The sequence below is a fragment of the Odocoileus virginianus genome, chromosome 16 (assembly GCF_023699985.2).
Source record: "Odocoileus virginianus isolate 20LAN1187 ecotype Illinois chromosome 16, Ovbor_1.2, whole genome shotgun sequence".
Lineage (NCBI taxonomy): Eukaryota > Metazoa > Chordata > Mammalia > Artiodactyla > Cervidae > Odocoileus > Odocoileus virginianus.
Window position 1 is genome coordinate 11,042,370 of NC_069689.1, and position 13,254 is coordinate 11,055,623.

The window sequence follows — 13,254 nt, forward strand, 5'->3', positions numbered from 1 at the left end:
TGGCGGGGACTCCCCTGGGGCAGGGCCTGGGGGCACAGGGGGGAAGCCATGCCCAGTCCCCACCCCACCCCCAGCTCACCCGTGCAGGGGGAGGGGCAACGGGACAACCTCATGGACAAGGTCAAATTCGTCATCGAACAATCCAGCCATGCCCTACCCTAGGGGCCCAGTCGCCCACCAAGGTGCACCCACTTACCCAGGTGCCAGCCCCAGTGGGATCGCCAGCACCATCATGCCGGCACAGTGGACATAACCTGGACACAGCAGACAGCGGTGTCCTGGCCTCACTGGGTCCCCCTCCCCAACCCAGCCAGAAGGGGCTTTAAACCCATTTCCAGAAAAGACAGCCCACTCTCAGGCCAAGAAGACCAACTACTGACAAGGCAAAAAATACCTGGGTGATAATTCCCCACCTCCCTAGAAAAGAGTTTAAAGAATATAATACAAACCTGTTTGTCTCCTGAAAGAAAAAAAAAGAAAGTTGATATTGATTGACATACTGGGTGATGACCGTATGGCACTGCCACAAACATGGAAAATCAAGACAAGAAACGGCCTGTGCCCAGGTGCCCCCCTCTCCCACCGAGGCCACTGGCATCCAGCGAGCTCAGACAGCGTCCCCAGACCCAGAGGAAGTCCCGAGTCCCACCCAAGTGAGGTGGCCAGCCTCTCCGCCACCTCCCTGCCCCTTCCAGGCCACCCCACCCCACCCATGCCCAAGAGCTACCAGGCCGCACACAGGCGCCTGGTTCTGGAACAAGCAACAACACACGACAAGAGGCGGATGGCTACTCACCACTCAGGTCCGGATTCACCATTCCTCCTGCTGGCAGCCTAGCACGTAGGGTTAGGGGCCCCCAACACAGGCTCACATGTTAGGGGATGTGATAGCAGCTTCAAGACCCCTCCCTGCCCACTGGGGCGGCACCCGAAGTGAGCAAGAGGCTGGCAACACACAGCGCCCCATCCCCAGCGCACCCGCGTCAAGGAGTTGGGGGGGGGAGACCTCTCCTCGGGCAACCTCACGGCCTCTCGTGGTGAGATATTTCGCGTGGCACATTGTGTTCCAACAACCACGCCTGACAAACACACTCACAACACACTCCCACCGCCCTGGCAGGCCCCGCCGTTGCTCGAGTGGTCCCCTGGCCAGGAAGGCCTCCCGGACCTCCAGAGGGACCTCTTGATATGGAGAGGGAGGGGAAGGCACGAAGGCCTCAGAGGAGAGGGGCCGGCCCTCCTGTTCTGGCTGGGGCCTCCGCGCTGCAGGCGAGGCCGCTCCCACCCAGCGCCCCACGCGTGCACGGGGGCCCCCGCTCTGTGGGCGGATGACTGGTCACACAGGGGCTCGACGCGCCACCTCCCACCGCGCACAGGGCCCGGGCTAGCAGGGGACCCCCACGTCAGCAGCCAGGGCCCAGGGGACACCAGTCCAGTGTCCTCAGGCGCCCAGCTCGGACGAGAAGGACGGGGCACCCGCCAATAGCTTCCAGCCAAGGCCCCCGGTGGACCCAGAGCTTAGGAATCCATGAGCTGGGGCGTCTCCAGATGGGGTTTGAGGGAGAGTAAGCAGCCGCCTGTGAGGGGCCTCGGCCTACTGGTCATGAAAGAGTCCTGGGCAGAAGCCAAGGCCCCTCAAGGAGACCCTCCTCCACGGGCAGCCCTGCCCTGGCCAGGCCCCGCGCCCCCAGTCCTGGAAGCAAAGGGCACCACGGTCTCTCTGAGGTCCACCTCTCTGTCCCGGGGCTGGTCCCCGGAGAGCACGCCGCCTTCCAGGGAACACAGTCGTGGCCCCGTCTGCGGGAGAAGCCCCAGGGCCGGCCCCGTCCCCACCACTCCGCCTGTCTGCTGCTGGCCACCAAGTCCGACAGTGGCCCCCAGAACCCACCCCTCGGGAGTGTCCCACCGCGGACCTAACCCTCCCCCTCTGAGGAGCGGGCCCTCAGAGACGGCCCTGCCTGGGCCGGGAAGAGGCTGGCAGATGTCGACAACTTTGAGGACACAGCCCTGTGTGGCCAGGACCCCAGAGGAACGCCCAGGGTCTGCATGTGGGTGAAGGGGTCCAAGGACAGCATCGTGGAGAAGCTGGTGGCTGTGCATCAACGCCTGTATGAAGTCGTTCTCACCTGGTGAGCGTTACACACGAGTGGTGGGCCTCCTGTGACATGACCGGGAAGGGGCCCCAGGCGACACGTATTGGGGGGGCTCCACAGGTTACATGAGAGGGGGCTTAAGAGGACTCAGGAGAGAGGAGAGGCTTCTCAGTGTAACACAGGATGGGGGACTCAATGTGAGTGGGGGGGTGGTGTATGTGAACAGTGGGCACGGGGCTCAGTGTCACACCCAGCAGGAGGAGGGGCTCAGAGGGACCCAGGAGTAGAGCGGGGACTGTATGCGGCACGGGCGGCTCAGTGTGACATGAGTGGGGATGGGTGTCACAGGACACATAAGTGGGGGACTCAGTGTGACCCAGGACCCAGGGAGGGGTGCTCAGTATAACGCGAGGGTGGGGAAGGGACTCAGTCACACACGGGGGGGAGGGGGGACCCAGGTGTGACCTTGTGGGGCAAGGGTCTCATGGGGGTCACGAGCAAGGGAAGGAATTGGTGTAACACATGGGTGGAGGAGAGGCTCTGGGTGGAGCTTGAGAAGGAAGGGTCTCAGAATGACACGAGAGGGGAAGTACACAGTGTACCATGTGAGGGGGGAGGGGCACAGTGGGACACATGAAAGGGGAGGGGCTCAGAGGAATACATGTTAAAGGGAGGAGCTCAGTGGGATACATGGAAAGGAGGGGCTCAGTGGGACAAATGAAAGGGGAGGGGCTCAGTGGGATACATGAAAGGGGGAGGGGCACAGAGGGACACATGAAAGGGGGAGGGGCTCAGAGGGACACATGAAAGGGGGAGGGGCTCAGAGGGACAGATGAAAGGGGGAGGGGCTCTGAGGGACACATGAAAGGGGGAGGTGCTCACTGCAACACATGAAGGGAGAGGGGCTCACTGAGACACATGAAAGGGGGAGGGGCTCAGAGGGACACATGTAAAGGGGAGGGGCTCAGTGGGACACGTGAAGGGTGGGGAGGGGCTCAGAGGGACACATGAAAGGGGGAGGGGGCTCAGAGGGACACATGAAAGGGGGAGGGGCGCAGTGAGACACATGAAAGGGGGAGGGGCTCAGAGGGACACATGTAAAGGGGGGGGCTCAGTGGGACACGTGAAGGGTGGGGAGGGGCTCAGAGGGACACATGAAAGGGGGAGGGGGCTCAGAGGGACACGTGAAGGGTGGGGAGGGGCTCAGAGGTACACATGAAAGGGGGAGGGGGCTCAGAGGGACACGTGAAGGGTGGGGAGCTCAGTGGGATACATGAAAGGGGGAGGGGGCGCAGTGAGACACATGAAAGGGGGAGGGGCTCAGAGGGACACATGTAAAGGGGGGGGCTCAGTGGGACACGTGAAGGGTGGGGAGGGGCTCAGAGGTACACATGAAAGGGGGAGGGGGCTCAGAGGGACACGTGAAGGGTGGGGAGGGGCTCAGAGGGACACATGAAAGGGGGAGGGGCGCAGTGAGACACATGAAAGGGGGAGGGGCGCAGTGAGACACATGAAAGGGGAGGGGCTCAGGGGGACACGTGAAGGGTGGGGAGGGGCTCAGAGGGACACATGAAAGGGGGAGGGGTGCAGTGGGACACATGAAAGGGGGAGGGGCATAGTGGGACACATGAAAGGGTGGAGCTCAGTGGGATACATGGGAAGGAGGAGGGGCTCAGTGAGACACATGAAAGGGGGAGGGGCTCAGAGAGACACGTGAAGGGTGGGGAGCTCAGTGGGATACATGAAAGGGGGATAGGCTCAGAGGGATACATGTTAAAGGGAGGAGCTCAGTGGGATACATGGAAAGGAGGGGCTCAGTGGGACACATGAATGGGGAGGGGCTCAGTGAGACACATGAAAGGGGAGGGGCTAAGAGGTACACATAAAGGGGGAGGAGCTCAGAGGGACACATGAAAGAGGGGCTCACTGGGATACATGAAAGGGGAGGGGCTCAGTGGGATACATGAAAGGGGGAGGGGCTCAGTGGGATACATGAAAGGGGGAGGGGCTCAGTGGGATACATGAAAGGGGAGGGGCTCAGTGGGATACATGAAAGGGGGAGGGGCTCAGTGGGATACATGAAAGGGGAGGAGCTCACTGGGACACGTGAAAGGGGGAGGGCCTCAGAGGGATACATGAAAGGGGGGCTCAGTGGGATACATGAAAGGGGAGGGGCTCAGAGGGACACGTGAAAGGGGGAGGGGCTCAGAAGGATACATGTGAAAGGGGGAGGGGTTCAGAGGGACACATGAAAGGGGGACTCAGAGGGATACATGAAAGGGGGAGGGGCTCAGAGGGACACATGAAAGAGGGAGGGGCTCAGTGGGACACATGAAAGAGGGGCTCAGTGGGATACATGAAAGAGGGGCTCAGTGGGATACATGAAAGAGGGGCTCAGTGGGATACATGAAAGGGGGAGGGGCTCAGTGGGACACATGAAAGGGGGGCTCAGTGGGATACATGAAAGAGGGGCTCAGTGGGATACATGAAAGAGGGGCTCAGAGGGATACATGAAAGAGGGGCTCAGTGGGATACATGAAAGAGGGGCTCAGAGGGATACATGAAAGAGGGGCTCAGTGGGATACATGAAAGAGGGGCTCAGAGGGATACATGAAAGAGGGGCTCAGTGGGATACATGAAAGAGGGGCTCAGTGGGATACATGAAAGAGGGACTCAGTGGGATACATGAAAGAGGGGCTCAGAGGGATACATGAAAGAGGGGCTCAGAGGGATACATGAAAGAGGGGCTCAGTGGGATACATGAAAGAGGGGCTCAGTGGGATACATGAAAGAGGGGCTCAGTGGGATACATGAAAGAGGGCCTCAGTGGGATACATGAAAGAGGGGCTCAGTGGGATACATGAAAGAGGGGCTCAGTGGGATACATGAAAGAGGGCCTCAGTGGGATACATGAAAGAGGGGCTCAGTGGGATACATGAAAGAGGGGCTCAGAGGGATACATGAAAGAGGGGCTCAGAGGGATACATGAAAGGGGAGGGGCTCAGTGGGATACATGAAAGGGGGAGGGGCTCACTGGGATACATGAAAGAGGGAGGGGCTCAGAGGGACACGTGAAAAGGGGAGGAGCTCAGTAGGACACATGTTGAGGGGAGGGGCTCAGTAGGACATATGTTAAAGGGAGGAGCTCAGTGGGATACATGAAAGGGAGAGGGGCTCAGCAGGATACATGAAAGGGGGAGGGCTCAGTGGACACATGGAAGAGTAAGGGGCTCAGTTTTACCCAGGAACGGGGGAAGAGTTCAGTAGGACACAGGGAGGAGCCCTGGGGAACACACGGAAGGACGAGGGTCTGGTGGGACATAAGAAAGTGTGAGCAGCTCAGTGGCGCTCATAGACACATGGTAGGATAAGGGAGGAGCTCAGTGGGACACGTGAAAGGGGGAGGGGCTTAGTGCGTAACGTGAAAGGGGGAGGAGTTCAGTGGGACACGTGAAAGGGGGAGGGGCTCAGTGCGTACCATGAAAGGGGAGGAGCTCAGTGGGACACGTGAAAGGGGGAGGAGCTCAGTGCGTAACGTGAAAGGGGGAGGAGTTCAGTGGGACACATGAAAGGGGGAGGAGCTCAGTGCGTAACGTGAAAGGGGGAGGAGCTCAGTGGGACACGTGAAAGGGGGAGGGGCTCAGTGCGTAACGCGAAAGGAGAGGAGCTCAGTGGGACACGTGAAAGGGGGAAGAGCTCAGTGCGTAACGCGAAAGGAGAGGAGCTCAGTGGGACACGTGAAAGGGGGAGGCGCTCAGAGGCACACGGGACAGGGCGAGAGGCTCCACGGGACACGTGACGGGGGAGCGGTTTAGTCAGACACATGTATGCCACAGGTTTAGTCAGACACATGTATGCATCTAATGTACAGCTGGGGGAGGGCCTGCCGTGACACAGGGGTCGGGACCCTCCGTGTGACACGTGGTGGAAGAGACCTCTCCTGACACACGAGTGGAGATGAGACCAGGTGAGTCACAGGTGGCAGGAAAGCTCCATGTGACACCTGAGGAAGGGACCTGGTGTCACACACGAGTGAGAGAGGGTGAGCATGGCTCAGTCGTGAAGGAAGGACTCAGAGTGACAGTGAGTGAATGGGTCACATGTGTCAGGGTGACCCGTGAAACAGAGGTGCAGTGTGACCCAAACACATTAAGATACTTAATGAGATACAGACGTGGGGAAGGAGCTCTGAGAGACATGAGCGGTGGGAGGGAATCCATACAACACATAACGGGGGTGCTGGTGTGCCCAGGGTAGAGGAGAGGCTCAGAGTGACCCGTGAGCAGGGGGTCTTGGATGACATATGGGTAAAGAGGGGCTCCATGTGATTCATGAGCCAGGAAGGGACTGGCGTGACAACATGCAGAGGAGGCGCTTGGCGTGACACAGAAGTGGGCGGGAGGGGGGGCTCAGTGTTAACACGCTGCAGAGAGACTCAGTGTGACATCCTGGAGGGGGGCATGTGTGACCGCGGTGGGGAGGGATTCGAGGGATGCATAAACAGGAGAGAGGTTCAGTGTGACAGAGAAGCGGGGAGGGCTCGGTCTGACACAAGGGTAAAGAGTAACTCCGGGTGACACCCGAAGGAGCACGTAGGCCAAGTAAGTGCGGGCGGAGATCAGTGTGACACTTACACAGGGGAAGGGAAGGTGTGACATGTGAGTAGTTAGTCCCCAGTGACACATGGGTGGGGAAGGGGCTCACAACAACACACGGGTGGAGGAGCTCTGTGTGAAACATGAACGGGGCTTGGGGTCAGTGTGGCTCAAAGATGGGACGGGGCAGTGTGACACCGCAGTGAGAAGGCTCCGTGAAACACGTGGGTGGAAGAGGGACGGGAAGTGACCAGTAGGTCAGAGATGGGCTCTGTGTTATAATGAAGAGAGGAATGGACTCAGGTGCAACATGCGAGCAGGAAGTAACACAAGAGAGAAGGAGGACTCCGTGGGACACATGAGCAGAGAAGAGGCTCAGGGGGACTCCTGGGTTCAGCAGGGACTCTGTGTGCCACCTGAGTGGAAAGGGGAGCTGTGTGACACAAGATGGGAAGAAGGGGCCTCTGCGACACCTGAGTGGAGGAGGGTCTCTGTGCGACACCTGAGTGGAGTAGGTACTCTGTGTGACATCCAAATGGAGGAGGGGTTCTGTGCATACCCCTGAGTGGAGGGAGGTCTGAATGTGACACCTGAAGGAAGGAGGGTCTCTGTGACACCTGAGTGGAAGAGAGGATCGGTGTGAAACTTGAGTAGAGGAGGGTCTGAATGTGACACCTGAAGGAAGGAGGGGTCCTGCGGGACACCCGCGTGGAAGAGGGGTTCTAAGTGACACCCACGTGGAAGAAGGACTCTATATGACATCCAAGTGGAACAGGGCCTCTGTGACTATGAGCAGAGGAGGAGGTTCTTTATGACACCTGAGCGGCGGAGGGCGTCTATCATACACCTGAGTGGAGGAAGGACTCTATGTGACACCTGAGTGGAGGAGGGTTCTGTGTGACACCTGAGTGAAGAAGGGGTTCTATGTGACACCTGAGTGGAGGAGGGACTCTATATAGACATCCAAGTGGAGCATCGTCTCTGTGACTGAGCAGAGTAGGGGTTCTTTGTGACACCTGAGTGGAGGAGGGTTCTATGTGACACCTGAGGAGGCGGGGTTCTATGTGAGACCTGAGTGGAGGAGGGTTCTGTGTGACACATGAGTGGAGGAAGGACTCTATGTGAGACCTGAGTGGAGGGAGGAACTCTATGTGACACCTGAGTGGAGGAGGGTTTCTGTGTGACACCTGAGTAGAGAAAGGGTTCATTGTGACACCTTGGTGGAGGATGGGTTCTTTGTGACACCTGAGTGGAGGACAGGTTCTACGTGATACCTGAGTGGAGGACAGGTTCTACGTGATACCTAAGTGGGTGAGGGACTTTATGTGACATCCAAGTGGTGGAGGTGATCTGTGTGACACCTTTGTGGAGGAGGTGATCTGTGTGACCCCTGAGTAGAGAAAAAGGTCTTTACTCTCAGTGGGGAGGAGTATAGCTGTGGTATGAACCTCGGAATGCTTTTCAGCCTCCAACATCCCATGAAGAGCAGTCCCACCCAGGGAGATGATGGACATCCTCATGGGGACCCCCTTCCTTGTGCCTCCTCATCCCTATAGACTCTCAGTCAAGACTACACATCCCACACTAATTCTGATTTAGTTTCAAACTCCTCCTCATCCCTATAGACTCTCAGTCAAGACTACACATCCCACACTAATTCTGATTTAGTTTCAAACTCTAATAGGTAATTTAACAATCCTGAAAGTTAAAGAAGTCCCTTACTAAAAGGAGAATTTCAAACCTAAACCATGTGATGACCCTCAAGGTCCCCTAAAGCTGAGTCCACTCCAATCCTTAGAGAGGGCCTTGAAGACCTCCACCACTGCACCCCACAAACTGGCGTCCCATTACCAGAAAATCTACAAGGTCTTCATGGACACTAAAGGGTTCCTGTTTCTGACTCTCCAAGACCTGGAAATTTACCAGATGGATATTTGACCATCACCACTTGACCAAGCAAAGACATTCAAGTCAATAGATTAAACCATCCTTGCCATCATGATTCAAAACAAATACAGTGTAATGGCCTAAACTACAAGGACACTGCTCAGAATTTTACAATGGAATAAATTTTACTCTATGAGAAATTCACTTCCCTTCCCACCATTCGACAAGGAAGTGTAACCCTCCTTCACAGACTGGGTGGCCCTGTGACTCTCCCTCCTCCAATGTGGTCCGTCTGCCTAGAAACCACTCCAAGGCTGACAAGTCCATGTACTCCTCCCCACCCACTTCTCTTCTCTCCTGTCATTCGTTCATTCATTCCCTTCAACTTTGGTGCACAAAATTCAGTCCTTAACCCTCCCTCTGAGTCCTGATGACACTCAGGGAACCATTTGAGCATCAGTTTTATCATCTGAAAAGGGAAAGATGTGAACCAACATCAAAGGATCTGGGCAGGAATGGGAGATCCCCAACAAAGTGGACAATGAAGAAGCTGACCCAGGGAATGGGGTGCACAGTACAAGGAGCTGAGGCTACCAGAGGGGCCAGACCTGTGCCAGGGCCCTGGGAGCAATGACCCCCACGAGCACGCTGGGAGGGTCTGGGGTCCTGATGCCATTTTGAGATGCCAGCCACCAGTGGGGAAGAAAGTGGGCACAGGTAGGCTCTCCTTGCAGAGCCCACTCAACAGGACCTGGGCTGAGCCTCCTCGTACCCACACAGTCAGACCCACACACCCAAGCCGCCTTGCACACCCAAGCCGCCCTGGCCCAGGCTCTCTGCCATCCACCGGCTCTCTTGCGTCTCCCCGAGGCGTGCACTCCCATGGTCCATGTCCATTTACTTGCTGCCTGGCACAGGGCCTGGCACACAGTAGACCTTCACCGAATGTGCAAACGAATGAATGAAAGCCTACCATGTACAAGGCCCTGGAGGCCAGAGGGAGCCCCGAAGCGAGGATGATGGAGTGAGGCAGATGATGGATGAGTGGTGGCCAGGTCCACAGTGAGATGAGATGCTGTGCTCAGGATGACAGAGGCCAGGTGGAGGTGATGAGAGCCCGAGACGACCAGCCCACGGGGAAGGATGGGCCAGGACCCAGGACTTGTGGCGTACAGTAAAGCAGTGCTGGGTGAGGGGAGCCAGGGTGAGGGAGCCCGTGGTAACAGACATGCATGAGATGGACCCCAAATACTAGAGGTGGCTGGAGGAGGAATCCAGGACCCACAGACTGGGCCTAGAAATCTCTGAGGCTCAAGATGGGACCTGGAGTGCCAGCTAACACCCCTGCCCACTTGCATTAACAGAATACCCATCTTGTACAAAGCTCAGAGAATAACTACCAAGCTGAGAAACTTGCCAGTGAGGAACAGTGGATGCCCTAGAGTGGGGGCATATTCCCCATGAAGGAATTTTGAAAAGCCACCTAATCCCACCTTCCCCCAGCCCACTTTTAAGTTGGCAACAAAGCTTTCATGTCAAGCTTATAGAATTGCAACGATGTAACTTCCTGGGTATCACATCATATTTACATGAGCGATATATATATATATATATATATATATATATATATGTAATATGTAGATATTTATCTGTCAAAAGCACAGAGCTCATTGGATTCATCCACTGTCAACATCACTGGCAAATCAATCAGACAAAACAGACTTTCATCAGCAAAAGTCTGGCATTTTTAACACCTTCAATCCAGACCAATGCAACTCTAAGCATTGCAAAGACAAACATTGCCCTTCTGGATTCTGAATCTCAGGTAGACGCATCCCCCAGATGAGAAGGAGATGGGGCACCTGGGACAACCAGATGGGAACTGACCTGGATAGAGCAGCCTCTGGGCTGAGTGCCGTGGGGTTGCAGGCATCGTCCCGGTCCGAGGCTCTGTCGAGGCTGCAGTGCAGTGGCCAACATCTGGGTCCAGAGGTCCTGGCCAGCGCCCGTGGGTGGCAGACACCCCAGGCAGTGGCCAGGGAGGCTGTGCAGGCTGCAGAGACTGGGCGGGACCCAACATGTCCAGCTCAACACCCTATCCCTCCATCCAGGAGGTAGCTGGACAAACACTGTGAGCTGCTGGGGAAGCTGGGGTCTGGGGGGCTGGCCTAGGGGAGCTGGTCAGAGTCCCAGGTGGGGTGGGAGGAACTGGGGGGCTGCAGGCAGGGGAGGCCCCACTCGGGAGCACTGGGCACAGCTGGTGAGAGGGGGCGTCAACAGCTCTTGGGGGCAAGATTGCCAAGGAGACGCATTGCAGTGGGCGGGGCGGGGGGGGGGGGAAGGGAAGGGGAAGGGGAAGGGGTGAGGACCGAGGATGCCACTCTCCTGTTCACGGTGGCAGAACTGGATGACAGATGGGCTGCTGGGAAGCTACAGGGGGCTCGTGGCAGGGGATACTGCAGAGAGTGGGTCTGTGGGGGAATGGATGTGGAGTTCAGATTCAGGGCATCTGAGGTTAGGGAGAGACCCACTGTCTCTCATTTCCAGTCACTCTCCACCGTCTCTCTCTCACACACACACAGGCACACACACATCTGCACACGTGCACACGCCCATGCACACACAGGCAGGCTCAAACACATCCGTCCCCCAACCGAGGCTAGGGCCCCCCTGCACCATGAGCACCATCCCCCAGGGTCGGGACAGCACTTGAGCCTAACCTGGGGCAGCCACCCAAGCACCCATCTGGTGCTGGGGACAATGCAGGAGCTGGGGTGAAGGGGTGCAGACTGATCCCTGAGTCAGGGGTCCCAGTTGGCAGAAATCTCCAGAAACAGCTCCCTTGCAGGGGCATGAGTCCGGGCTGCATGGGGCGTGTTGGCTAAGACCCTTTGATGTCCCATGCAAGTTACAGCTTGGGTCATTAACCCCAAGTGACCAGGCAGAGGTGCCCTGGGGGCTTTCTCCTAGCAGCATGGCCTGATTCCTGGGCACCGAGGCCCTGGCCAGAGTATCTCAGAAAAGACTGCTCCTGGGCCCAGCGCCCTATGGACATGTGAGTATCCCATCTCTTGAGTCCTAAGGTCTCCCCGGTGATGTGGGGGGCCCAAGGGGTACCCAGCCCCCCCCAGACACACATCCATCCACTCCTGCCACCATCAACCAACACCAAGCAGACAGATAAAGTGCTTTGTGAAGTGCAGGTATATAGGTAACGTTCCACAACACCCTGCCAGCCCCCTCCCGGCCCCCACCCACCCCCACTCCCAGGGCCACCTGGAGCCTAGAGAAGCTCTGGCCTTGGAGGCCCCAGAGCCACGGGGAGGCAGAGGACTAAGGGCTTCTGGGAAGCCTGATATATGTCTCCCTGGGGTGGAGCTCCCCTCCTCTGCCGATCACTTGAGTAACACTTGGCTGGAATTTGGTCTGACTCTGGACCAGTTGGCTGCCGTCTTGCCCCTCACTGTCCTGCCCATCTGTCCTCCCAACCCGCCTCCGCCCACCCACAAGTGGGCCCGGCCTCTGCAGAGTCTTTGCCGCTTCCGGGACTGACTTCCCTGAAGGCTCAACTTGAGTGCAGGGTGCAGGGCTGAGGGTAAGAGGCCAAACTTTCTCCTAAGAAGTGCTGGGGAGTCAGGGGTGTCCTGCCTCCCACCAGCCTGTGTGGGGGACACCCCTCCACATGAAGGGGGCTTGAGAGAAAGCTTTCCACAGGCTGCCAGCCCCTGTCTCACTCCATCTCCCCAACTCCTTGGCTTCCCAGGTGGCACTAGTGGTAAAGAACCGCCCCCCTCACCACCAATGCAGGAGACTTAAGAGACATGAGTCCCTGGGTAAGGAAGATCCCCCGGTGGAGTCCATGGCAGCCCTCTTCAGTATTCTTGCCTGGAGAATCCCATGGACAGTGGAGCCTGGTGGGCTAGGGTCCACAGGGTCACAGAGAGTTGGACACAACTAAAGTGACTTAGCACACACACATACGGTTGCCACATAACATAGAGGGTGCCTAGGTCAACTTGAATTTAGGTAACAAGATGGTGGCCACCAGTGTGGATAAGAAGGGAAGATTACAGTCATCTGGGGAAAAATGGCAGCCCAGGGCATCTTCTGGGTTACTGCTTCCTCTAAGAGTGGAGCTGGCAGTAGCCACGAAATCTGGGGCATGAGTCGACCCCTCCTGGGAAGGAAGGCGGCCGTGATTTTCATCTCCCTCAGGGATTGCCTGCCTCCTCGCCATGAATCCATTTCACCAAGTGGTCACCACTCACTAGGCAAAAGTGGGGGCTACCATCAGAGAACATTGCTCCAAGAAGAAGGATGGAGGACACTGACTGGCAGGGGAAACTAAAGCCCCACGGGACAGGTGGAGACAAACAGTAACTGAGCCTGGCTCTCTAGATCCCCCAGGAGGGGCTCTTCCTGTCCCGTCACTCCATCCCGCCGAGCAGCCTCACTCCCTCTGGCCTGGTCTTCCAGCGTGGCGCGGGGGCTGGGATCCTGGAGCACGGGTACCATCACAGTCAATCTGCCCGAGGAGACAGGAGCTCTGGCGCCAAGTCTTCCTCCTTCTGCTGTCTTGATGAGCATCTGTGGGCAATCCATTCAGCCTTCTGGACTCTTCCGAATCTCAGTACAGTCAGAGGCAGCCTGTTGTCTGGAACATTTGACCTCCAGAGACG